Here is a 26673-nt window from a genome sequence, read left to right as displayed (position 1 = left end):
AGCCAACTCTTCCCCAAAGTGTGGGGCCATTTTCTGGAACAATCCAGAGTGGCAGCCGGTTCTGTAATCCATTATGCGTTACCACCAAGTTTGCACTGCCACGCACTGGGATTATCTCTTTGGTGTACGTACGTAGCTGCATCCCAATGCGTTCCAGTTTGGGCCTGCTAGCTCTGTGTGGCCATAGTCTCTCAAATTGTTGGGCGCTCATAAGAGACTGGCTAGCTCCCGTATCCAGCTCCATGTGCACAGGGATGCCATTCAGTAAGACTTTCATCATCATGGGTGGCATTTTAGTCAATAATTTGATCCCTCATAATTTCCTCTGTGAGTGCTCCAAAGTTACACGTCGCGGCCAATTCAGTTAATCAAATTATATACTGTTTAATTGGTTCACTGTTCCCTTGCCCCCTTTGATGAAATTTGTATCTCTCCATCAGGATACTTTTTTTTGGCCCAAAATATTTCTCTAGGGTGCTTACCGCTTTGTCGTAGGACTCCGTGTCTTTGATTAGGCCAAAGATGCGCTGGTCTTCGATGCCGAGGCAATGGATAAGTATTGCACGGCAGTGAGCTGGTGTTACATTGTCGCCGTCTAACCCACTCACCGTGATGTATGTAGAAAAGCTTTTTATCTATCTCGGCCATGGAAATTGGAGGGTCCCCAGGTGTGGAGAGGAAAGGCGGGGGGGTAGAGAGGTTAATTTGATTCATACTTGTCGCCAAATTGTTGTGTACGTTAATAACTGACAACTGAAACAGGAGGAATGGAACTAACTCAGCCCTTTATAGCAACTCCCTCAAAATGGTATCCCAAAACCAGCATGAACCAGAATGTTTACAACTGTAAATAGCTCCTGCAGGGTCCTAATGTCTGTTAGTGAATGATCGTGTGACAAACAAATAGAGTATGAACACAATGGGCCCAAGTTTCCACATGATTTGCACCTGATTTTTAGGAGCAACTGGTGGAGAACGGACTATCTTAGAAATCGCAATTCTCCACATTTTTTTTTCTGCAGTTCTAGTCAGGTAGAACAGTTCCACTTTGGAACAGAATTTTTTCTTCAAAAGGGGGCGTGTCCAGCCACTGACGCCTGATTTGAAAGTTTCCACAGTGAAAACGTACTCCAAACTAACTTAGAATGGAGCAAGTGAAGATTTTTGTAGAACTGAAAAAACCTGTTCTACACATTAAAAAATGAGGCGCAGGTTACCAATTAGGCGTCCAGAACGAGGTGGGGGGAGGAGGGGGAGGGAAGGGAAGTCATTAAATTCTATAATAAATCCTTATTTATACTTATACAAATATTATACAAATAAATCCAACCTGAATAAACATTTATAAGCAAAGAAAAGATTAAATAAACCATCTTCCTACCTGTGTGAAAGTGCTTCAGGCAGGCCTTTCGGGACTGAAGGCTGAACGGGCTGGCCCGAGACTTCGGGCAGGGCCCGTCCCCAGCACCAGATTTACAGGTAGGTGGCGTTGGGTCGGGTCGGGGAGGTTCGGTTCGGGTCGGGGGGAGGGAGGGAGAGAGAGGGGTGGGGAGGGAGGGAGAGAGTGGAGGGGGAGGGAGGGAGGGAGAGAGAGGGGGGGAGAGAGGGAGAGAGGGGGGGGAGGGAGGGAGAGAGAGGGAGGGGGAGGTCAGATCGGATCCAGTCCGGGGGCGGGGGGGGGGGAGCGTGAGTCGAGTCGGGTCGGGTCCAGTCGGGGGGGTGGGGGGAGGGGGCGGGAGCAGGAGCGCGGGTCGGGTCGGGTCCAGTCGGGGGGGGGGGTGGGCGGAGCGGGAGCGGGAGCGGGAGTCGGGTCGGGTCGGGTCGGGTCGGGTCCAGTCGGGGGGCGGGAGTCGGGTCGGATCGGGTCCAGTCGGGGGAGGGGGAGAGCGGGAGTCGGGTCCGGTCCGGTCCGGGCGGGGGGGGGGGAGGGGGTAGCGGGAATCGGGTCGGGTCCAGTCGGGGGGGGGGGAGCGGGAGCGGGAGTCGAGTCGGGTTGGGAGGAAGCAGGAGCTGGGCGTGGGAGGAGCCTTATTCACGCAGCCCCAGTGAGGCCATTCGGCCATGGCTAGGGGCTGCCTGCTTCAGGCCCCTCCCACACAGTTTCGGGCGCCTGGAGCTACTGCACTTGCGTGCCCACTGTAGCGCGCATGTGCAGAGGTCCCGGCACTGTTTTCAGCGCAGGGACCTGGCTCCGCCCCCCCACAGCTCGTGCTGCACTGCGCCGAGGGCCAGAGGACCTGCAGGGAGGTGGAGAATACCGAGGATTTTTTAGGCGCACTTTGTGGCGCGAAAAACGGGCGTCCAGGTCGGGACTGCGCCGTTCTAGGCGCGTGTGGAAACTTGGGCCCAATATGTCTGAATAATTCTTCAAAGATTTCTAGTTTTCCTTCTCTGTGCCAGTGACTATCAAACATCTTGATTGCACAAACAGTGATTAATTCCCTGTAAAATCTTTTCCATGGTAGCCTGAAATATCTTTGGTGAGGACTTGATACCATAGGGCAACTTAGTGTGTAAATATAAACCTTTGTGTGTGTTGACTGTCAAAAACTGCTAACTGTCCTTGTCAACGGTGAGTTGAGCATAGGCGTGGGAGACATCCAATTTTGAGAAGCTCGCGCCAATTCTGCATACTGGTCCTGTGATGTTGTTAAAGGGTACTGTTCATCATCAACTGCTTGATTCAGGATAATTTTATAATCCCCTCAGAGCCGTATCGTTATGCCTGCCTTTGGAACTACAACTACCGGGGTGGCCCAGTCACTCCTCTATCAGTCAGCATTAAAACTCAGTTTTTCTCCAACTTATCAAGCTCTCGCTCAAACTGAAATTTTAATGCATATGGTACCGGCCTTGGTCTACAAAAAATTAGTTTGACATCCGACCTAATCCGAATATGTGCATTGTATCCCTTGATGCCCTCGTATGAGTCCTCAAACATGTTAGCTTATTTCTCCAGCAGAGTATCTAGCTGAGACTTAACCATTTCTGTACTACAGATGCTGCACCAATCCAAACGAAGCACTCTTAGCCAATCTTAGCTCATAAGTGTCAGCCAATTGACATATTTCACTGTAATAATAAGTAATCTTGCTTGTTGCCCCTGGTATTGTACTATACACTCCATTTGTCCAAGCATCTGCAGTTTTTCCCCTGACGATGTTTTGAGTTCTGCTGAGCTCGCTTTTAGTGGTATGCCCCAGAAATTCTTGTAGTACACATCATGATTCTTTATTGAGCAATCAGCCACTGTATTTATTGTCATATTAATCCAGTGATTATTAATCAGTACTAATGTTCTGAAATCCTGACATAAGGAATGTACTGCCTTGCCCTTCATGGCTTATAACTAAAACCTACACTGTTCTGATCGGTTTCCACCCAGTGAAGTCTTTGATTATCGTTAGACCTGTCCTTGGATTTATACACGGCTGCAATGTGTCCCCTTACTTGGCACCGGTAGCATCTTGCCCACTTGAACTGACATTGTTGTGCGGTATGTTTGTCATTATACCTATGACATCTATTCTTCTTGGTTTCATAACTCTCCCTCTGTCACGGGCTCATTCTCTTCTGCGTTTCTACAGCCTGGTGACTATGAACTGCTACTACTACCAGTAATGGGTGAAATTCCTTAATATTTTTCTCTGCCATCTCCATGGAGGTGGCTATCTTGCAAGCTTTCTCAAAGAAAAATTTTGATTGGATACGTTAGGTGAGTGGGCAAATGCATGGCAGATGAAGTATAATGTGGATAAATGTGAGGTTATCCACTTTGGTGGTAAAAACAGAGAGACAGACTATTATCTGAATGGTGACAGATTAGGAAAAGGGGAGGTGCAAAGAGACCTGGGTGTCATGATACATCAGTCATTGAAGGTTGGCATGCAGGTGCAGCAGGCGGTTAAGAAAGCAAATGGCATGTTGGCCTTCATAGCAAGGGGATTTGAGTACAGGGGCAGGGAGGTGTTGCTACAGTTGTACAGGGCATTGGTGAGGCCACACCTGGAGTATTGTGTACAGTTTTGGTCTCCTAACCTGAGGAAGGACATTCTTGCTATTGAGGGAGTGCAGCGAAGGTTCACCAGACTGATTCCCGGGATGGCGGGACTGACCTATCAAGAAAGACTGGATCAACTGGGCTTGTATTCACTGGAGTTCAGAAGAATGAGAGGGGATCTCATAGAAACATTTAAAATTCTGACGGGGTTAGACAGGTTAGATGCAGGAAGAATGTTCCCAATGTTGGGGAAGTCCAGAACCAGAGGTCACAGTCTAAGGATAAGGGGTAAGCCATTTAGGACCGAGATGCGGAGGAACTTCTTCACCCAGAGAGTGGTGAACCTGTGGAATTCTCTACCACAGAAAGTTGTTGAGGCCAATTCACTAAATATATTCAAAAAGGAGTTAGATGAGGTCCTTACTACTAGGGGGATCAAGGGGTATGGCGAGAAAGCAGGAATGGGGTACTGAAGTTGAATGTTCAGCCATGAACTCATTGAATGGCGGTGCAGGCTAGAAGGGCCGAATGGCCTACTCCTGCACCTATTTTCTATGTTTCTATGTTTCTATGTTTCCATTAGTCCACATACAAATTTATCTCGAAGAGCCCTATCTAGGAATCTTCCAAAATTGCAGTGTAGAGATAATTTTTTTATGGCAAGAATGTATTTAATGATGGTTTCATCAGGTCTTTGGTTTCTCATTGAGAACTTATAGCTCTCCGCTATTTCTAAAAGCTGTGGATCAAAATGATTCTCCAATATCTGTAGTATGTCTGAGAATGAAGCATCCTTAACCTTCACTGAGATACCATAATTCTTTGCACCAATCATGACTGATAGAATAGCTTTCATCTTCTCGTGTACTGCTTGATTGCTTAATTGCGAATCTGCCACACCTGCTGAGACTTTGTTGATGTCATTAGCTCTAAAAAACATTTGCAATCTTTCACTGTAGGGTCTAAATGATTCCTTATTCCTGTCAAAGGCTCCAGAATTACTGACATAACTCATTGTCACATCCATATTGCCTTCTTAGCTTAATAGCCATTAATCACTCTCAATAATCTTGAATTGTGTTTCAATTATTCTAAATGGCTTTACACAAGCACTATTTGTCAGTTCAACACTGTTCAGTACCCCTCCGCACAGGGTGCCCAAAGATCAAGAGTGTGGGTCTGATGTGCAATCAGAATTTGAGGAGCAGCCCCTTCAAATATTGGAAGAGGGGCTGCAACCTCACACATTTGACATAAATGTGGAACACGGACTCCTCTAGACATCAACAGCTCTATAAACCTGTGAGCATACTCATTGGTGCATACATTACAATGAGGAATGCAAATGTAACATTTACAGTGGTGACTAAGCTCTGGGACTCACATCTCCAAATTCTTGAACTAGAAACTGGTATCAATTATATACAAAAGTTATTGATGTGACATTAAATGTTTGGCAGAAGAAATTTAGAAAATAGTGATTGAAGTAGGAAGTCATTACGAAAATTACAAATGATTGAGTCATAGGGCACAACTCTTAATTTTTAATCAAATTCCTATTAATGTTACATACAAACCTTTTAATATTAATCAACTTTAGGAATCTACTTCACTTAACAAATTAGGATTTAGCACCATTTTTGATGATGGACTGCTTGTGAAGATCAAATTGTCTGAAGATAGGTTTCTCCTTTAAACATTCTAAGCACATAAATTCCCCTAATTAGCTAAACTTGATAGTGGTAACAACTTGTAAACTGTACAGTTTTACCTGGAAAAGAACTCTATGGCATTTATTTATAATGACTAGATAATTCCTGTGGAATATTAAATTGTTAGATTCTATTTGCGATGAATAGGTGGACTATCAGTTAGTTGGAGAGACTGGAGAAGCTGGGGTTGTTCTCCTTAGAGCAGAGAAAGTAAAAGGGAGATTTAATAAAGATGCTCAAAATCATGAGGGGTTTTGATAGAGTAAATAAGGAGAAACTGTTTCACTGCAGAAGGGTCGGTCTGGAGGACACAGATTTAAGGTAATTGGCAAAAGAACTAGAGGCAAGATGAGGAGATTTTTTTATGCAGCGAGTTGTTATGATCTGGGACGCATGACCTGAAAGGGTGGAGGAAGCAGATTCAATAGTAACTTCTAAAAGAGAATTGGATAAATACTTGAACGGAAAAAATTTGCTGGGCTATGAGAATGGGCAGGGAAATGGGACTAATTGGATAGCTCTTTCAAAGAGCCAGCACAGGTAAGATGGGCCAAATGGCCTCCTTTTTATGCTGTAGGATTCTATGATGTCAGGTTTGTATTATATCTTAAAGCAAACAATTTGTTGATAAATTGTAAAAATGTGTAGAAAACACCAGGGAGAATTTTCTCTTGTCTGGGCAAAAAGTCCCTTACCTCTTGCAATGAACTCTTCTCCATTTAAAATATTTAGGGGCATAATTGGGTTCCTTTGTGCCTTCCGTTAGCGCCCCCAAGGGGTGCTAATGGGGAGTAAATGAGTCTGTGACTGCGCAGTGCTGTTAATGACTCCCGCTATTCACTCCCTCCACCACCGGCGTACCGTGGCTGCAGTGTGTACCATCTACAAGATGCACTGCAGCACCACACCAAGCCTTCTTCTGCAGCACCTCCCAAACCTGCAACTTCTACCACCTAGTAGGACAAGGGCAGTAGGCGCATGGGAATGCCACCACCTCCAGATTCCCCTGCAAGTCACACACAAACCTGACGGAAGTATATCGCCGTTCCTTCATCGTCGTTGTGTCAAGAGCCTGGAAATCCCTCCCTAACAGCACCGTGGGAGTATCTTCACCATACGGACTGCATGGCTCACCACCACCTTCTCAAGGACAATTAGGAATGGGCAATAAATGTTGGACTTGCCAGCAATGCCCACATCCCGTGAATGAATGTTTTAAAAGTTTACCGGTGGCGCTATGCCATTGCGCTCCGATCTCCTGCACCCGGAGATTGTGACGTCATCACCTTGCACATCACCCGGTTAGTGCCCCGGACACTAAATTCCTATTTGCCCCCTGCAGCAGTGCCGGACGATAACACCAACAGCTGCAGGAAATGCGTGTCGGGTGGCTAGCCGGGGTGAAAATTGTAGGCGAGGTGGCCGATAGAAAATGTAAAAAAAAAATTACATTGTGGTTGCCACTTCTGATCTGGTTTCCTCATGGGGTCGTGGCCGCGATCACGTGGCACCCCCACTCCATAGTGGCCCAGGGAGGTTCTTTGTTCTTTTGCAGATTCGGCAGAGTGGCCCCTTCCCTTTAATTGAGGGAAGGGCCCCTCGGACACAGCAGCGCCGCACAGCCAATTGTGTAGCACTGCTAAGGCATTCGTCCCGTTACCGTCCCAGGAAGGAAGTGGAGCTGCACTTCCTTTCGGAGGCGGTAACCCGAATTTCTCGAGAGGGGCGAGACTTCTGCGTCTGGAGCTAAGTCTCATGCCTCCTGACTTACCAGCCCCCAAACAGGATGATCGTGAATTTCTCCTCATTAGTTAAAGGACGTATTTTTTCACGACATCAAAAGCTTTGATTGGTCCCCTTGAATGACAAGTCCTGATGGCAGATTGCTCCCCTTGGAGGATAATGGACACACCCAGCAGTTTCTCTGGAATGTGTAATTAGATCCTCCCTGCTGACGTAATCAGTTACTTTGCAAAGTGTAATTTGAGCCATTCTGACTGCCGACTCCAGACAGTCGGGAGCTCACTTGGAACAGATAGGGCTCACTCTCATGAGTTAAGCACCCACCCGCAATCAAATTCCTCCCCCCACCGCCCAGGTTCCTGACCTACTCCCTCCAAGTTTCTGACATTCTCCCCCTGCCCAAGTGCCTGACCTTTCCCACACACCCGGCCCAAGTTTCTGACCTCCCCCTCCCACCATCCCCACCATTCGACCTCTTGATCTTCTCCCTCTGCCCAAGTTCCTGACCAACTCCCTCACACTCTGGCTTCCTGATCTTCTCCCCCAGCCCAAGTACCTCCACGCCCAATTCATGACCTTTTCCCCCTAACAAAAACAGATGTTTTTCTGATTGGAGAGGAGTATGGAGTAAAGTACCCTCGAGATCGGTATTAGGACCATTGCTTTTCTTTTTATATATAAATGACCTGGACATGGGTATAAGGAGTACAATTTCAAAGCTTGTGGATGATACAAAACTTGGCATCATAGTAAATAGTGAGCAGGATAGGAGCAGAGTTCAGGAGGACATAGGCAGACTGGTAAAATGGGCAGACGCAATTTCAGGTGGATAAGTGTTGCATGATGCACTTCGGGAGAAACAACATGGAAAGGCAGCATAATCTAAACTGTGCTATTTTGAGGGGGATGCAAGAGCAGAGAGACTTGTGGGTGCATATTCACGAAACCTTGAAGGAGTCAGGGCATGTTGAGAAGGTGGCTAGCAGGAGTAAAGGATTCTTGGCTTTGTAAATAACGGCATTAAATACAAAAACAAGGAAGTCATGCTAAATCTTTACAAATCATTGCTTAGGCCTCAGCTGGAGTATTGTGTACAATTCTAGGCACCACACTTTCGGAAGGAAGTCAAGGCCTTGAAAAGGGTACAGAGGAGACTTACCAGGATGATACAAGAGATTAGGGACTTCAGTTACATGGAGAGATTGGAGAAACTGGGATTGTTCACCTTAGAGAGACAAGGTTAAGGGGAGTCCTAATAGAGGTATTCAAAATTATGAGAGGTTTGGATAGAGAAAGTAAGGAGAAACTGTTTCCTCTTTCGACCATTGGGTCGGTAATCAAAGGCCACAGATTTAAAATAATTGGCAAAAGAACTACAGTGGAAATGGAGAATGTTTTCACACATAGAGTTGTCATGATCTGGAACGCACTAGGTAAAAGGGTAGTGGAATCAGATTCCATAATGAATTTCAAAGGACATTTGCAGGGTCATGGGGACAAAGCTGAGGTGTGGGACTAAATTTGACAGCTCTTTCTAAAGGCTTGAACTGGCATGATGGACTGAATAGCTCCATTCTGTGCTGTATGATTCTAAGGGGGAAAAATTGCCCCTTTTATATAGCTCCGTTAGCTCCTCTGGGCAGCGCTAATGGGGCGCAAGACAGTTTTTGCCCGGGGGAGCGAGGCGCTACTGTCTCTCGATAATTGCCTGGGAGATTGCGGATGTGCTGGTACATCAGTGCCACGTCCGATGGTTAGGGCCCCGGGCCACCGCACAACCGCCGATTATGTCATCGGTGTGCACAACGACCCTTCACCGCCCCGTGCTGACCCCTTAACGTGGTGTGGGGGAATTACCCTCCCGGGGCACTGATTAAAAGGGAGGATGCCAGCACTCCGGGCCGCCATCTTCTTTTGTCAGCTGACACTTGGTTTGGCTCAATGATGGTGGCCCTAGAATGGGTGGGGCTGCCATCATGCAGCCCAGCACTCCGTCTTGGCTGCCAGGGCTGCTGGCCCAGTCGCACGCTGCCCTGGTAGACCAGTGGTGTTCATCAGAGGCTGTGCAGAATGCGCAGTGACCCTCCTCTTTAATCGAAGGGGAGGAGCATTGAAACGCATCAGCGCTACGTGGAGCATTCACGTAGGTGCTTGACTCAGCACCCCAAAGGAAGTAGAGTGTGGGAGATTGTGCTCACCTTCCTTTGAGGGACAGTAAGTCCAATTCAGCATCAGGTGTGGGACTACCATGGCGGGCACTAAAAGTCCCGGCCCCCGGAAGATTTCCACCCCCAATCGGGGCATGGGACAATTTCACCCCCTAAGACTCTACAGACTGGAAATTGTCCTTCGCGGTGCCCAGCCCGGAAGTCCCGCCCCCGATGCTGAATTGGGTCGTGCACCCCTCAAAGGAAGCGAAGCATTGTCTTCGCACTCCGCTTCCTTGGAGGGGTGCTCCGGGGCGGCAGTGTGGTGCAGAGTCCAGCGCCGCACAGAGGAGGCCAGCGCTACGCGGATGCTTCACGTAGCACTGACACACTATAATGCCCTTCCCCTTTCATTAAAGGGGAGGGCTGCTGCGCACTCTGCAGGCCCTTTGGTGGCTGCCACTGGGCCACCAGGGAGGCGATCGCCTGGGCCAGCAGCACAGCACCCAAACCCAAGTGCCGGACTGCACAATGACGGCCCGGTCGTCGGGAGGGCCGCTATTGTCGGGCTGGTGCAAGAGCCGGACAAAAAATAAAAATGGCAGCCTGGGGCGCTAAAAGCCTCCCCTTTAAGGGGCGCCCCAATGGCGGATGTCCACTAGCCTCGCGGCTCGCGGGGCACTTTCCCCCATGGGGCGGTAGGGTGTTGGTGCAGGATGGTGAGGGGTCGGTGCGCACAGCGATGATATAATCACCGGTAATGTGCTGGCCCGGGGCTCTAGCTGCAGGGCATGGCACTGCCAGGACAGTGCACCCCAAACCTCAGGGCAATTTCCCCAGAGGCGTTCCTCCCCTGGGCAAAAACGCCCCCAAGAGCCACTAACGGGGCTATAAAAAGGGGCAATTTCAACCCCTAGGTGTTTAATTGGCAGATCTTCTGAATTTCATGGACAGTTAATCTGCTTGTTTCCAATAATTTTCTTGAAGGTATTTATCAACCCATCTTGGCCATATTAGTGTGTCTATAGTTAAGTCAGATAGCTTCTGTAGACAGTGAGAAAAGGAAACGAAATGCTACACAAGAAAATTATTCATCATAATTTAGTATAGCCATTGCAAATTAATATTTTATATTAAACAAAACCTTAAATACTGCTACCGCTCACTTGTTCTTTTACTCTTTGATTAAAAATAATTGGCTCCTAAAATCTTTTTTTCTGTCATGTTCCAAAGACAAATGGGATCAAGTGAAAACATGGGTTAATACCAACAGCTGAAATAAACTGAAGAGGGGTTGAGTTTCATTCCTGGAATACCTTGCACATTTGGCTAAATACCTGGGAAAGTGAAAAGACTCTGGTTCATAAGGAGCTAGGGCTCACCTTCAAGAGTAGTCTAAATCACAGAAACCAAGAATATCTGGAGTAAAAAAGAGCAACGGAACCCACATAACATAGCAGCTTGGTTGAAGTGATGGGTTTATAAAGGCTTTAAAAATAAACAGTGAGGAAAGCAAAAGATCTCAGTAATTGATCGGATGCTTCTTTGGAACATAGGAAATTGGATTCCACTGATTTGGCTACAACAAATGGAAACAAGTGGGCTACTGATCAGCAAGTGTTAGCAATGAGCTTGCTCAAACAAAACCAAGATAATCATCTCAGATTGGTGGTGTATTGTACTCTTGATGTCAACATGTTGGCCAGATATGTCACAAAGCTCCTTTATTCTCCTAGACTATATTGGTGCAGTGAGATCATTTGAGAGAGAAAAAGTAATAGGATATAACTGAATCATTAAAAATAATTGCAGCCTGGATTTCCAAATATACTGTTGATAGCAATCGCAACTCAAACATCACATTTATTGTGAAACTATTCTTAATTTCACAGTTTTAAAATGTGGGAATAGTTTCCAAATGTTTCTTAACATTGCAAAGATAATGAAAAGCTTGATGAAAAATGCTGATAGATTTGTAACAGAGGCCATTTTTCAGTGGAGGATGCAAGTGTAAAAAGATTGTGTTGTTTCAAGGTGGGGGTGACATTACCCTGAACCTTAATTTGTGGGCAATCCCTTGCAACAACTTGAATATATGTATTACATTTCAGCATTATCAATAATTTAACCTGGGAAGACATTTGGGTAATTTATATTACGATGTTGTACTCAAGTTAAATTCCACACAATAATGGTTAAATCCATAATATAAATCAGCTGAGGCTGTGGGTTTACATTCACCTTGCAAGGAATTAAACCCAGCTGAAATGGCTACTCTCGAAGAATGAACATAAGCCAGAGAGGAGATTGAGTGATTCTTCTCACATAGTTTCATTCATGCGAGTGCAGTAGGGAGCGCTGCTGGAGAAAAGCCCTGCTTGGAGGGTGGGAGGAACTAGTGGCCAGTTTGATTGGCAGCTCAACTGGCCAATCTTCAGGCAGAGAGAGCGAGGCGGGGGAGTTGAAGGGAGTCAATGAAAGGAGATCCACACACTGACCCTGAGATGGTTTTCTCAAGCTTAGTGCAAATCAGTTTCAACAACAACAACTTTTATTTATATAGCGCCTTTAGCATAGTAAAACATCCCATTCACAGCAGTGTTATAAGACAAAACAGATAAATTTGATATCGAGCCACATAAGAAGAAATTACGGCAGATGACCAAAAGCTTGGTTAAAGAGGTAGGTTTTAAGGAGTGTCTTAAAGGAGGAAAGAGAGGTAGAGAGGTTTAGGGAGGGAGTTCCAGAGCTTAGGGTCCAAGCAGCTGAAGACACGCCACTGATGGTTGAGCAGATATAATCAGGGATGCTCAAGATGCAGAATTTTAGGAGTGCAGACATCTCATGGGGTTGTCAGGCTGAAAGAGATTACAGAGATAGGGAGGGGGCGAGGCCATGGAGGGATTTGTAAACAAGGGTGAGAATTTTGAAATCGTGGTGTTGCTTAACTGGGAGCCAATGTAGGTCAGCGGGTCCAGGAGTGATGGGTGATCATGACTTGGTGTGAATTAGGACACGGGCTGCTGAGTACTGATTAGTAATGTTGTATTTAGCCTTCTAACAGGGATAGTGTGACATGATTTGTTATTTTCTCTCTTATAAGATGTGTTGCAAAACAAATTGAAATTCATTGCAATAATTTTTCTATTTATTCACCTATGAAGAATAAATTCAGTTTGTTGGATTTTATAATTGGCTTCGTCTCACAGTTACGTGGATAGACTGGGGCTGTTCTCCTTAGAGCAGAGAAGGTTGATAGATTTGGTACAGTTGTTCAAAATCATGAGATGTCTGGGCAGAGTAGATAGAGAGAAACTGTTCCCATTGGCAGAAGGATCGAGAACTAGAGGACACAAATTTGAGGTGATTGACAAAAGGCGATGTAAGAAAAAGCTTTTTTACAGTGAGTGGTTAGGATCTGGAATGCACTACCTGAAAGGGTGGTGGAGGCAGACTCAATCATGGCTTTCAAAAGGAAGTTGAATAAGTACCTGAAAGAAAAAAAATTGTAGCGCTACGGGTGTAATGTATTTGCTTTATGGGTTCTTGGCTTAAGAATTCATAGGAACACATTGCTATTAAGAGCTGGTTGGATTATTAGCAAAAGGTTTAACAATCACACTACACATTACCAGTTCATCCACAAGGCTCACAAGCACCTGCCTCATCGTGGATCCCCCGAACCCAACTGGCTGGGGTTTTATTGAGTCTTGTGAACAGCAGGTGACTGGCTAAACCACCCCCAACTCAACAGCTCAACAAACCCGTGAGCATACTCACAGGTGCATACATTACAACAGGGAAAGAGCGGGGGGAGTGGGACTAGCTGAAGTGTTTTTGCAGCGAGCTAGCATGGGCTCGATGAGCCGAATGGCCATCTTCTGTGCTGTAACCATTCTATGATTCTATGATTCCATGAATGTTAATCAGTCTGCCTCCAGGAAGATTCTGTTGGAAGTTACAGACGAAATTTTATTGCACTGCAATGTGTGATGTGTTGAAAGAGGTGCAAGTTAAAGATGAAAGTAACTCTGCTGAGATAAGTATGAATCTGTATGAATTAGGGTAATATAAATAAACCTAAAATGAGTAGTTGTATAAAGGGAGAGCCACATGCGTAAAGGCCTTGTGGGGTTATTTTGGTGAAAAAGGGCGAAAACAGGTACTAAATGGGTGACGTGCTAATAAGACATGCCTGTTTGAAAGTCTGGCTTTAGCCTGCAATTTTGGGTCTAATTGATGATTACCATGATTTAAACGTGCCTGGAGGCTTTAAAACAGTCACCTGCAAGTTTAGTACTCAAGTGGTGTATAGAAGCAATTTTCGTGGAACTGTATCTGTAACCTCCACACACCCACTTCCACTGAAGGTGTGGAGTCCACTGGCTGACATACAATGGAACATTACAGGATGGCTCGGAGACTGAGGGAGAGGACGTACAGGTTCTCGGATGCGGCACTAGAGGTCCTGGTGGAGGAGGGGCATCCTGTATGTGCGAGGGGGGGAATGTGGTGGAAGGTGCCCACCTCGCCCTCATGTCCCTCTCTCCTGCAGCAGCTGGTGCTGCTCTGTTTGACCTCATCTCCTCCTCCCATTCCTCCTCTAGACCAAGAGGGACCCCTAGCAAGATGCCCATGACTAAGCACACCCTTTCTCCAGGTGAGTCCTATAATGTGTCCAATAAGGTAGAGAGGCACAGCACTCACTCTCTTTAGGTGACGTCCTCACAGAATTTCCTGAATAAATGTTGATAAATTGCACTCTGAATAAATGCAATGACTTGTTTACTCCTGTTCAGCTGGTCGCTGTTAGGAGAGGTCATTAATTGAAGCGCTAGACACCAAAATGCCATGAAGCCTTTTTAATGAGAGTTAGCAGCAATTTAATAATCACAGAACCTGAACGATACTCCAAGCGATTGTTCCTAGCACGTGCTTCAACTCCTTTACCAAGATAGCGTCTTGTGCTTAATGTGGGCCAAACCAGCGTTGCAGCTCAAGACCACATCTTGGCCACCTTGGAGGCTCTTTAGCACCTAAAGTATCTGGGGAAAATTGCCCCGTTGTTTTTTCCCTGTTCTGGCATTAGTATTAATTTGGGCAGAAGATTATAATTATGCACTAATGTTATATTAACCAATAGAATAACTCAAGTTTCCTGTGAGCAGTTTTAAAATAATAGATAACAGAATGCTAGCATTAAACATATTACAGATCAATATTTCTATAAAATATAGGGATTCCCAGTCACACAAGAACATAGCATTCAATAAAAAATCCAAAAAAGTATAAAAAAGATGGATAATCTACAGAATGTTTGTTGAACATTGTGCAATTCTGAAAATGCAATCACTGACCAATAGTAAATATTTTGCTTCCATTTTGAACTTCCCATATTCAGAATAATGCAAATTGGATTGAGTGAAATAGTTACATTGAACTCAGACTTTATCAATCTCCCTATGTCCAGTTGAAAAATGACCGTGATATCTTAATTAGGATTGATGTACACCAATATTGATGCAATTATATAAAAATGACTTACTAGTTCAAAAAAGATTTGTTCAGAATTTATTTACAAATTTTTGCACAATTAATCTTTTATATTTCAACGCTTTATTTTCCTTTCCTCCTTTAAGATTTTGTCTACATGGTTAAGTAAATATTCAGCGCTGTAATATAACAGGTGTAGATGGCAGAATGCATTTCGTGCATTCTGAATATACTCTTGAAACTTCCAACATTCGGTCTAAACACATCAGAAGTATTGGACCAATCTTTGTTCTTTATCCTCCTTATACATACGCTGATTAAAACTACTAGATATGTCTAAGATTTATAAGTTTATCAAGATGAACCATCATGCATTCCAGTCCAGACTAATTGACCAATTATGTCATGAACAAATGAACTAAACATTACAGGCCAATCTCAGTGGAATGAGCTAATGTCCCTCTTGTTAGAGTTGTCAAAGATGAAGTCAGACAAACATTGGTTGGAATTTTCACATTGGAGAGCGCGAGGGTTTGGCAATGGGTCAGTGGTTAAAAGCGCAGAAATTGACAGCGCGTCGGGAACCCGCTCTCATTCCACCGACTTCCGCGTTTCACTGGGCCGCATTTTGAGGCGTGCCACGGACCTGCTCGGGAGAGGCGGGCGACCTCATTGAGGTTGTTAACTGCCCGCTTACAGACCCTTAACTGCCTTTTTAATGTCAGATTTGCACTTTAACTGGTTGCGTACGGGATTCACACACCTCGGGAACCTTGCCTGTGAATGGGGAGTTGGAAGCTCAGTGGCCATTGTGCGAGTTTATTAAGCTGGAAAAAGCACATACACTCCCACCTTACACTTGCTTCCTTGCCTAAGGGAAAGGCTCTTGCTGACACCAGTTTGTGCAGAGATTTAGCTTCCAGGAGTTTGCAAGTGATTTCTGCCACTCTCACCACATTGCTAGTCACTCTCAGTACATTGGAGGATTGTGCCTCTGATCTCCACTTTACCTGCCATCTATCAGATCACCATGGGTGCCGCTTATGCTGTCTCAGATTGGACTTCCGATTCGAACCAAGATAAGCCCCAGCACCAACAACACCAGCAGCAGCAGCATGACCAGCAGCCGTCTCCTCACCAACCTGATGCTCCACAGGAGGGGATCAGCACAGGGCTGCAGTGCACCACAGGCGATACCCTCAACACAGGGTCTATAAACAGAGGATGAGCTTCCTGGATATGTTTAAGCAGCAGTGCTTCAGAAGGCTCAGGCTATCGTACCTGATTGTCGCAGACATTTGTAGCTTGCTGGAACAAAACCTGCTCCCAAAGGACTTGGTGGATATCTTTTTTATGTATATTCTATTTGTAGCCACCATTTGTAGGCATGATTGTTGGAGACCACTGAGCAGCATGCACATGGTGCTGCTCAGGTATAAAAAGCCAGCCATTTTGAGAGTCAGGCAGTTTGGGCCTAAATAAAGCAGTGTCAAGGTTGTATCTAGCTTAGTTAAACAGTACTCAGTTTGAACCTTTATTGCATAAATAACATTTGGCAATGAGAATACAAGAACCTTTGTTTGCAAAATGAGCATGATTGGATTTTTAGAGCGATTCGTGGAGGGAGAATATTGGGCAGACTTTGTGAGCCGTTTGAACCAGTATTCCATGGCCAACAAAATGAAGGGGGTCAACGATGCAGGTGCCGGGACGTGTTCCTCACTATGTGCGGTTCAAAGATCTACGGTCTGATAAAGAATCCAGTCATGCCTAGTGATCCAACAGAGAAAACGTACGAGGAGTTGTGTACATTGGTACAGGAGCACCTCAAGCCAGATGACGGCATCAACATCTTGAGGTACAGGTTTTATACACACGTTTGATTGGAGGGCCAGAGCGCGGCAGAATTCATTGCCGACCTGAGACGTCTAGCGGGACCGTGTTGGCAGACATGCTACGGGACTTCTTTGTTATCGGTATCAACCACAAGGTGATCCTGAGCAAACTTCTGGCGGTGGAGGAGTTGGATTTAAAAAGGGCCATCCAGATCGCTCAATCATGTATGACAACAGACAGGAGTCTAAAGCAAATAGCGGTGAAGAACCGAACCTCGGCAAGTACTGTAAATGCGATTGATTCGGCGTTCGGCAGAGTGGCACATGGCAGGGCCTATGCCGATTTAAGCAATATAGTTGCAAAAGGCTGTCTGAGAGTGGGACATCTCCAATGCAAGTGTCCGCAGATGAGTAAGCAAGCTGCGACACACCATGTGGAGGATGAGAGTCAGACTAGTGCGGATCCGGATATGCAATCCGAGGTGCCAGAAGAGGAAGTGTATGGACTGTACTCTTTCATAACCAAGAGTAAAACAATTTTGATTAACGCAAAGTTTAACGGGATACCGGTATCGATGGAACTGGACACGGTGACGAGTCAATCAATCATGAATGAGAGGGCATTTAATAAGCTGTGGGATACTAAGACTGTGAGGCCCAGGCTGAGCCCTGTTAACGCCAATCTGCGCAAGTACACCAAAGAACTGATAAAAGTGATAGGCAGTGCACAAATTAAAGTGTCATATAACGGTGCGGTTCACATGTTACCACTGTGGATTGTTCCAGGCAATGGCCCAATGCTGTTCGGCAGGAGCTGGTTGGAGAAAATCAGATGAGACTGGAACGACATAAAGGCATCATCGGAGGAAGGTTCATGTGCCCAAGTATTGAACAAGTTCCCCTCGCTGTTCGAACCGGGTATCGACAACTTCACGGGAGCCAAGCTGCAGATCCACATGGACTCACATGCAAGACCCGTCCATCATAAAGCTCAAGCAGTGCCGTATATGATGAGGGAGGTTGAAATTGAACTGGACAGATTCCAGCGTGAAGGGATCATATCACCGGTCGAATTTAATGAATCGGCCACTCCCATTGTTCCTGTGCTGAAAAGTCATGGCAGTCAGAATTTGTGGAGACTACAAGGCTACGATCAACAGTGTTTTGAAACGAGATCAGTACCCGTTACCGAAGGCTGATGACTTGTTTGCGACACTAGCCGAAGGGAAGTTGTTCACAAAATTGAACTTGACGTCAGCCTATATGACACAGGAGTTGGTCGCACACGCACAAAGGACTGTTTATTTACGACAGGTGTCCTTTCGGGATTCGCTCGTCTGCAGCAATATTCCAGAGGAATATGGAAAGTCTACTGAAGTCCATTCCCAGAATCGTCGTGTTCCAAGATGACATCCTGATTACTGGTCATGACTCCAAGGAACATCTGAACAACCTAGAAGAGGTTCTACTGCATTTGGATAGAGTGGGACTCAGACTGAAACGCTCGACATGTGTCTTCATGGCACAGGAGGTTGAATTCCTCAGGAGGAAAATCGCCGCTGATTGCATCAGACCTACTGACGTGAAAACCAAGGCCATCAAGAATGCACCCAAGCTGCAGAATGTGACGGAGCTGCGTTCGTTCCTGGGTCTACTCAACTACTTTGGTAACTTCCTACCTAAATTGAGCATCTTACTAGAACCACTGCACATGCTATTGAGAAAAGGCGACAACTGGGTGTGGGGCGCATCACAAGACAGAGCTTTCGAGAAAGCCACCAATCTGCTTTGCTCGAACAAGCTACTGGTACATTATGACCCATGTAAATTGTCATGTATTCAACCAGCATTGTAACCCATGTATAATCTGACCTAAGTTGTACACTGTGAGAACAATGACCACTAGGTGGTGAACTTGTGGGAGACACTCCTAACCTGGACCTTCAGGTATAAAAGGGGAAGCTCCACCCACCTTCATGACTTGAGTGCTCAGGAATAAAGGACAGGTCACAGACTGACCTTCTCTCAAGCATGGGCCTCGAGTACATTTATACTGTATAGTGAGGACGTATCATAAATGTTTAGTTTTGGCCTGTAATGCATCAAAATATGGAATTGGTTGCGTACTCCAACAAGCCAATGAGTCAGGGAAACTTCAACCTGTCGCGTTTTCATCCAAATGTTTGTCTAAAGCGGAAAGAGCCTAAAGCATGGTAGAAAAAGAAGCATTAGCGTGTGTGTACGATGTTAAAAAGATGCATCAATACCTATTCAATCTGAGTTTCGAATTAGAGACTGATTACAAGCCGCTCATTTCATTGTTTTCCGAGAGCAAAGCTATCAATACCAATGATTCATCCCACATCCAAAGGTGGGCGCTGACATCATGTGCCTATGATTATGTCATTTGCCACAGACCTCGCACAGAGAATTGTGGCGATGCTTTGAGCCGGTTGCCGTTGCCCACACCGGAGGTGGAAACGTCACAACTGGTGGATCTAATGTTAATCATGGATGCTTTTGAGAGTGAAGGAACCCCTGTCACGGCTCAACAAGTTAAGACCTGGACCAGCCAGGAGCCGATATTATCGGTGGTAAAGAGTTGCATCCTCAAAGGGGATTGGTCTGCCATACCTAAGCAAAGGTGCAAGGAGACCAAACTGTACATTCGTCGCAAGGATGAACTGTATATTCAAGCAGATTGCATATGGTGGAGCAATCGCATTCTAATGCCCAAGAAAGGGAGAGAGAAGTTTGTGCGTGAGTTACACAGCACGCATCCGGTTATAGCGATGTTGAAGACCATCGCCAGGTCCCATGTATGGTGGCCAGGAATTGATTCTGAGTTGGAAGCATGCGTGCATCAGTGCAATACTTGCATGCTGCTCAGCAAAGCATGAGCGGAATCGCCGCTGAGTCTGTGGTCGTGGCCATCCAAACCTTGGTCCAGGATCCATGTAGATTTTGCAGGTCCCTTCCTGGGCAAGATGTTTTTAGTGGTGGTGGGCCCTTATTTGAAGTGGATAGAATGCATAATCATGTCATCCAGCACATCCACGGCAACCATCGAGAATCTCAATGTCACATTCGCGACACGTAGTCTGCCTGACATAGTGGTGAGCGACAATGGGTTGTGCTTCACCAGTCAGGAGTTTCAGGAGTTTGTGAAACTTAATGGCATAAAACATGTAAGATCAGCACCATTCAAGCCTGCGTCCAACGGGCAAGCTGAACGTGCAGTACAAATTATCAAGCAAAGCATGAGAGAGTAACCCAAGGGTCACTGCAGACCCGCTTGTCCTGCATACTGTTGAGTTACAGGACAAGACCCCACACACTCACAGGGGTCTCGCCTGTTCAACTCATGATGAAAAGAGGTCCTAAGAACAAGCTATCTCTGGTACACCCGGATTTAAATAATCAAGTTGAATACAGAAGTCAAAGTCAACAAGAGTACCACGATCGTGCAACTGCGTCACGCGAGATTTCTGTTAATGATCCTATATATATGTTGAACTATGGTCAGGGTCCCAAATGGATCGCTGGTATGGTCATAGCCAAGGAGGGCAACAGAGTATTCATTATTAAGCTCAAGAATGGGCAAACTTGCAGGAAACACATGGATCAGACAAAGCTGAGGCACACAGATGAGCCAGAGCAGTCGGACGAAGAAACCATCGACGACCAACCAACCTACCAGCAGCCTTCAGTGGACTCAAGGGTCATCAGTGAACCTGGAATTTCCATCATGGACCTGTTCAATAAAAATGGACTTGCAATTCCTGACATGGCCACTGCTACCCCCAACAAGTCAGCCATCCAGCCATCAGCCACAACAGACCCCGCACACTCACCCAAGGCTGGAATCGAACTAAGACGGTTAACCCGGGAGCGCAAAGTACCGGACCGTCTCAACCTGTGAAAGACTGTGATAAGATCTCAGAGCGGGGTATTGTTATGTATGTACATTCTGTTTGTAGCCACCAGATGGTGTTATTGTTGGAGGCCACTGAGCAGCACACACATGGTGCTGCTCAGGTATAAAAGGCCAGCCATTTTGAGAGTCAGGAACTTTGGGCCTAAATAAAACATGTTGACCAAATGTGTCATAGAGCAAGCAATCAGCCTGCTCAAGATGCGCTTCATATGCCTTGACAGATCAGGAGGAGCCCTTCAGTATGCTCTAGCCAGGATATCCAGAATCATTGTTGTATGCTGAGTGCTCCACAGCATCGCCGATAATTGGAGCTGCAGGAGGAGCAAGACATACGTCATGTATGTAGACCGTGTATACTAACTATATAGTTACATAAGGGGTGCCACCAGAGGGCACTGCGGTGGGAGCCTGCATAGGTGTGCAGGGCCCAGTATAAAAGGTTGCCCACCATGCTTGTGCCTCACTCTGGAGTAACAATAAATGGGATTAAGGTCACAACAGCTCAAGTACAATACTAGACCTCGTGGAGTCATTCATAAGAGTATTAAAGACGTAACAACGTAGAGCGCACAGGCTCTTTGGAGGAGGAGGAGGAATAGGTGGAACACGAAGAGGAGGAGAAACCTGAGGTGGAGATGGCACCAGCATCAACACACATTGCTGTCCAGGTGGCCTGGGATGGCACCATAATGCCCCGATTTACTTAACTCGCTCCAGTGCACCCATATGGCTGCCATCCATACGTGCCCCACCCTCACCACAAGAGCACCACAAAGCAGTCCTACCAATGGTCCAAGCCATTCCTGTCATCCAAATCCCCATTTCTCAAGGTTAAGTAATGTCTCACCATTCACTCAAAGTGACAAAGCCACTTCCCAGGTAGCAGGCAAAAATGGACAAGACGGCAAATTAGTACAAAGAAATAAATTGATGTGTGTCATGAATGGAACTGAAACTCCTATGTGCATACCCTTGTGCATCTAGGATTGTGTCTTTTTTCTTTTCTGTGTGCTTCTACGAGGTGCAACCCCTGTGGCTTCAGCAGAGGCAGGCAGCTCACTTCCCTGCTGCGACTGCTTTGACTCTTTTGATGGATGTCCTCTGGGTTTCGAAGTCTGTGAAGTCCCCGCCAAACACTGTTCCTCTTGCAACTGTGCAAGGGCAGACTTGGTCATCGGGATCCAAGGAAACATGTGGGGCTCTGACTGAGGGGGAGGCAACGGGGAAGAAGTGGGAGCGCTTTGAGCAGAGCCCCCATTTTCATGTCCCCTCTCACCATCAATACTCTAATGGGCCACCCGCACATCCCTGCTAGCAAGGAGATGGAGAGCACCATGCTGCACATCAGTGGGGCGATGAAGGCCCAAGTCTATGTTGGTATCCTTCCTCAAGATGAGGTCAATGAGAGTCTTCAATCTGTTGATCACAGCAAGCATGTTCTCGTTCAACTGGCACATTTATTGTACCATACAGGTAGTCATCCTTTCCATGGAACAGCAAATCATTGCCATTGCCTGCGAGAGGGTGGTGCTCATGTTGGAGGTGGACTCCTCCATTCTCTGTACAATTGCACACATCGTGGCTGCAAAAGCTGCCCGAGCCTTGTGTATTTGTTGTTGCTCCTCCAAGATCACTCTCTTTTTTGACGGCTGCCGAGGTTTAGCATCTGCATGCAGCTGAGCAGAGAACATAAGTAAATAAGAATTAGGAGCAGGAGTAGGCCATTTGGCCCCTTGAGTCTGCTCCACCATTCAATGAAATCACGGCTGATCTTCGACCTCAACTCCACTTTTCTACACTATCCCAATATCCCTTGACTCTCCACTGCTGTCCCTGTCTCCACCATCTGCTCTGGCTCACTTGTGATCTATGAGACACAAGGTGACAACATAGTCTTGCTGGATCACCGAGGTGCGTGTATCTGTGTTGGTGCTGGGTACGAATGGGTCTGATGGTGGTGCGCCCTCAGAGAGTGGAGCTTCCTCTGAGGAGTCATCTTCTTCCTCCAGCTGGACAGGGATGGGTCACTTGATGGACCTGTGGGAGAGTAAAGACTTGAACTAGAAATGTAATTATAAGAATACACGACGTTACCATTATGCATAAGATGACATTTCATTGGCCATTGACATCAGTCACCATGTGAATGACTGTTATATGCCATGTTGCTGTATGTGATAGAACTCTGTCACCGGGTTGCTGGGAGGTCCCCGTCTCACCATCTCCCATTGTCTGCAGCTACATTGTGTCAGCTGTGGCTCATTGGGTAACACTCTTGACTATAAGTCAGAAGGTTGTGGGTTCAAGTCCCACTCCAGGGACTGGTGCATATAATGCAGGCTGACACTCCAATACAGGACTGAGGGGACTACTGCACTGTCGGAGTTGCTGTCTTTTGGATGAAACATTAAACTGCGGCCCCATCTGTTTTCTCTCAGTTGGACCTGAAATATCCCATGGCACTATTTCGAAGAGAGCAGGGGAGTTATCCCCAGTGTCCTGGCCAATATTTATCCCTCAATCAATTTCACAAAAAAAACAGATTATCTGGTCATTATCACGTTGCTGTTCATGGGAACTTACTGTTTGCAAATTGGCTGCTGCGTTTCCCACATTACAACAATGACTTCACTCCAAAAGTACTTCATTGGCTATAAAGCGATTTGAGATGTCTGGTGGTTGTGAAAGGTGCTATATAAATGCAAGTCTTTTTTCTTTTTGATTTGCAGCACCTCCTTCTCTGCAGGAGTCAAGTAGGTGTAAATTGGAGATCCATCCACAGTTCATTGCCACTTCCTGTTGTTCTTGGCTTTCTTCTTGTGCAAGGAGAGAAAGAAGAGAACTTTTAGTGAGAGTGATGGAATGAGTGCAAGAGATTAATGGGCTACATCTGGAGAGAGTGACTATGAGAGAGTGATGTGACATTGCCAAATGGCCTCATTCTGTGATGTTACTTCCTATGATTGCATTAGGATGAGGGTGCGTGGATAGTCAGACGGGGATGCGTGGGTGCATAGAGAGTGAGGGATGGGTGCACCTTGCAAGGTAGGTTGGTGTAAGAAGTGACGTGCAGGTGTAGGCTTGGGAAGGCAGAGCAATGGGGTTGGGTGACACGTAGCTGATGTAGTTGAATGTGGCATTGCACTCACTTTTCCTGAACTCATGAGATCATAAAATCTTTTCCGGCACTGGATCCAGGACTGCCTTACTACGTCCCCGCAGCTGACCTCCTCTGCGATCTCCAGCCATGCCCTCTTGGTCTCTCTGGCTGCTCTCTTGCGACCATCCCCAGAGAACAGGACCTCCCTGCGTGCTCTGACTCCCTGAACCAGAACCTCTGTCACGGTGACTCCATGTATGCTTCACCCACACAAATCTCTGTGACATCGAGCAATTGCCACCTTTCCCAACCACCTTTGTGCCTCCTCCAACAACCTTCAGCTGGAATGTGTGCAAGGCTCCTTTAAATGTCGGAGCTGAAAACGAGTCATCGGTGATGTCAGCAGACCTGCTCCATTTAATTGGGCCAGGAAACCCGTGTGGCTGTTTCAAGTTTTGAGTTAAACGCATGTTAAAAACTTTGGGATGGCGGCCTGCTACCCAGCCCGCGCACACACCCCCCCCAGAGTCTCAGGTAAAGATTCAACATCTTTAATACTGAGCATCAGAATTTAATCAACAACTAAGTTAACACAATATTAAAAAAGAAAAGGATATTTATTGCAGCAGACATTTAGATAAGCATTGAGCTTGCAGTTTACAATAAGTTAAGCATTGATTTAGTGGTCAGCCCTTCTGCTTTTCCCATGAGATTTTATTTGACAGAGCATTTTTCGTTATGACATGAGTAATTTATGCATATTGCAGTAGGTCAGCTGTTACAGTGATACAAAAGCAAAATACTGAGATAGTGGAATCTGGAATAAATTTCAGAGCATAACTGCTGCCAATCTTTGGCTCCCTCCACCCCCCATCCCACCCTCCCCCCCCCCCCCACCCACCCTCAGAGCCTGTTTCTTTCTTTTTTTCTCCTTGTCTCTAATGGCAGCTGATCATTATCTTGCCATTCACACCCTATCTTGACTAATGTTTTTCTAACTCCTGGCATTACCATTTGAATTTGGGCCATCACCCCTTTTGTCTCTCTAACCTCTCCTGTCTTCCACCCAATCACAGACCTTCCCTTTTGTTCTTTCTTCCCCTCCCTCATACAGAAATTAAATAATGTGCCAATACACTTTACAAATTTTACTTCTTGAATACAAGACTTTTACTAACCTTACATTTTCAGCTATTAAATCTCTCTTCTTTTCTTTGCCTTTCCAGCCTGAATTAGCTCTGTCTGACTGAACTTGGTTGATTCTGCTCAACTGAGCTGAGGACTGCTCACTGACTGAACTGAACAGAAGAGGCTTGACATAGTGCTTGGCCCAATGAATTGTTTATTTGACTGCCTTCAGGAGAGACAAAGGATTGCTCTTCATACTTTAAATCTCTGAGACAAATGAGGCTAACTGGATCATGTGAGTCTGGCTCGTTGGAAGAATCAATTTTGATAGGCATGTCAGAAATGATGGATGGCCTGTTTTACATGTTATGACGAACTCAGGACATCTGGTCATATTTATATTCTTAAAATTCCATAGCGATTTAGTCATAGCTAGTACCATTAACCCACTTTGATGTATACTTCAGAGTCCCGCTATCGGTCCGTTGACCAACACCCAAAGAAAATGGGTCTCACTCATCACCTTCTCAGGCTGGTTGTGGGATCATTTTATGATACACTGATCCTAGTGTTCTTCCACAAACTAGTTTTGGCCAGTTGGAAGTGTCTGTAACTTTTTTGTTTTCTGACAGCAGGATCTCGCAGAATTTCAAGCCTTCAGCTTTTCCAAGAACTCAGTAGTATGGTTCATAGATCATTATCTTACAGGATTCTCAGAATTTAGTTTTATGGTACATGGAGTCTGCTATGCTACAGAACTTATAATTTTATTTTTTAAGTGCACACTGATAAAAAGTACCTGTAATATGTACATTTATCCTATTAGCTCTAGAATCCCCTCCCTAAATCTCTTCACCTCCTTTTCCTCCTTTAAGATGCTCCATAAAACCTACTTCTTTGACCAAGTATATTCCCTTATGTGGCTTGGTGTCAAATTTTGTTTGATTACACTCCTGTGAAGTGCCTCGGGACATTTTACTATGTTAAAGGCACTATATAAATGCGAGTTGTTGTTGTTGTAGATAAACACCATCAACGAGTGCTTAGCTGTTTTACTTAACTTTAATATCTATAACCTCGGACTCCAACACTGAGTCTGGAATTTTCTTTTTCTTTCCTGGGCGGATCCGGTGCGGGCGGTTGCCATGGCGGGCCATGAGCCTATTGCTGGCTCCATCCCGCTTCACAGAATGACTTTAAGTTAATGGGGCCTATTAAGCCCGCTCTGACCATTACCCGGCACTATTAAATGGTGTCGGTCTGGTGACATTATCGATGACGCGTTTTCAGCTAGGATATTTAAAGGAACCATGGCCACATTGCATTTGAAGGTTCATCTAGGAGTGTGCAGTCAGTGCACTTCACAATGCCACTGCTGCACAGAACCACCCAGGTTCTCTGATGACTCCCTCCAGATGCAGGGAGGTCCTCTTCCCTACTGATGGGAGGAAGAGGCCTCCCCAGCACAGCAAAGGAGCCTGGCTCCAAATAGCAGAGGAGGTGAACAGCAGGGATGTGGCAGGAGGACCTGGGTGCAGTGCTGCAAACGTTTCAATGATCTCATTAGATTAGGAAAGG

The sequence above is a fragment of the Pristiophorus japonicus genome, chromosome 4 (genome assembly GCF_044704955.1).
Source record: "Pristiophorus japonicus isolate sPriJap1 chromosome 4, sPriJap1.hap1, whole genome shotgun sequence".
In the NCBI taxonomy this organism is placed as follows: Eukaryota; Metazoa; Chordata; class Chondrichthyes; family Pristiophoridae; genus Pristiophorus; species Pristiophorus japonicus.
The sequence above is the reverse complement of the archived record's forward strand: the minus strand, read 5'-3'. Positions refer to the sequence as shown.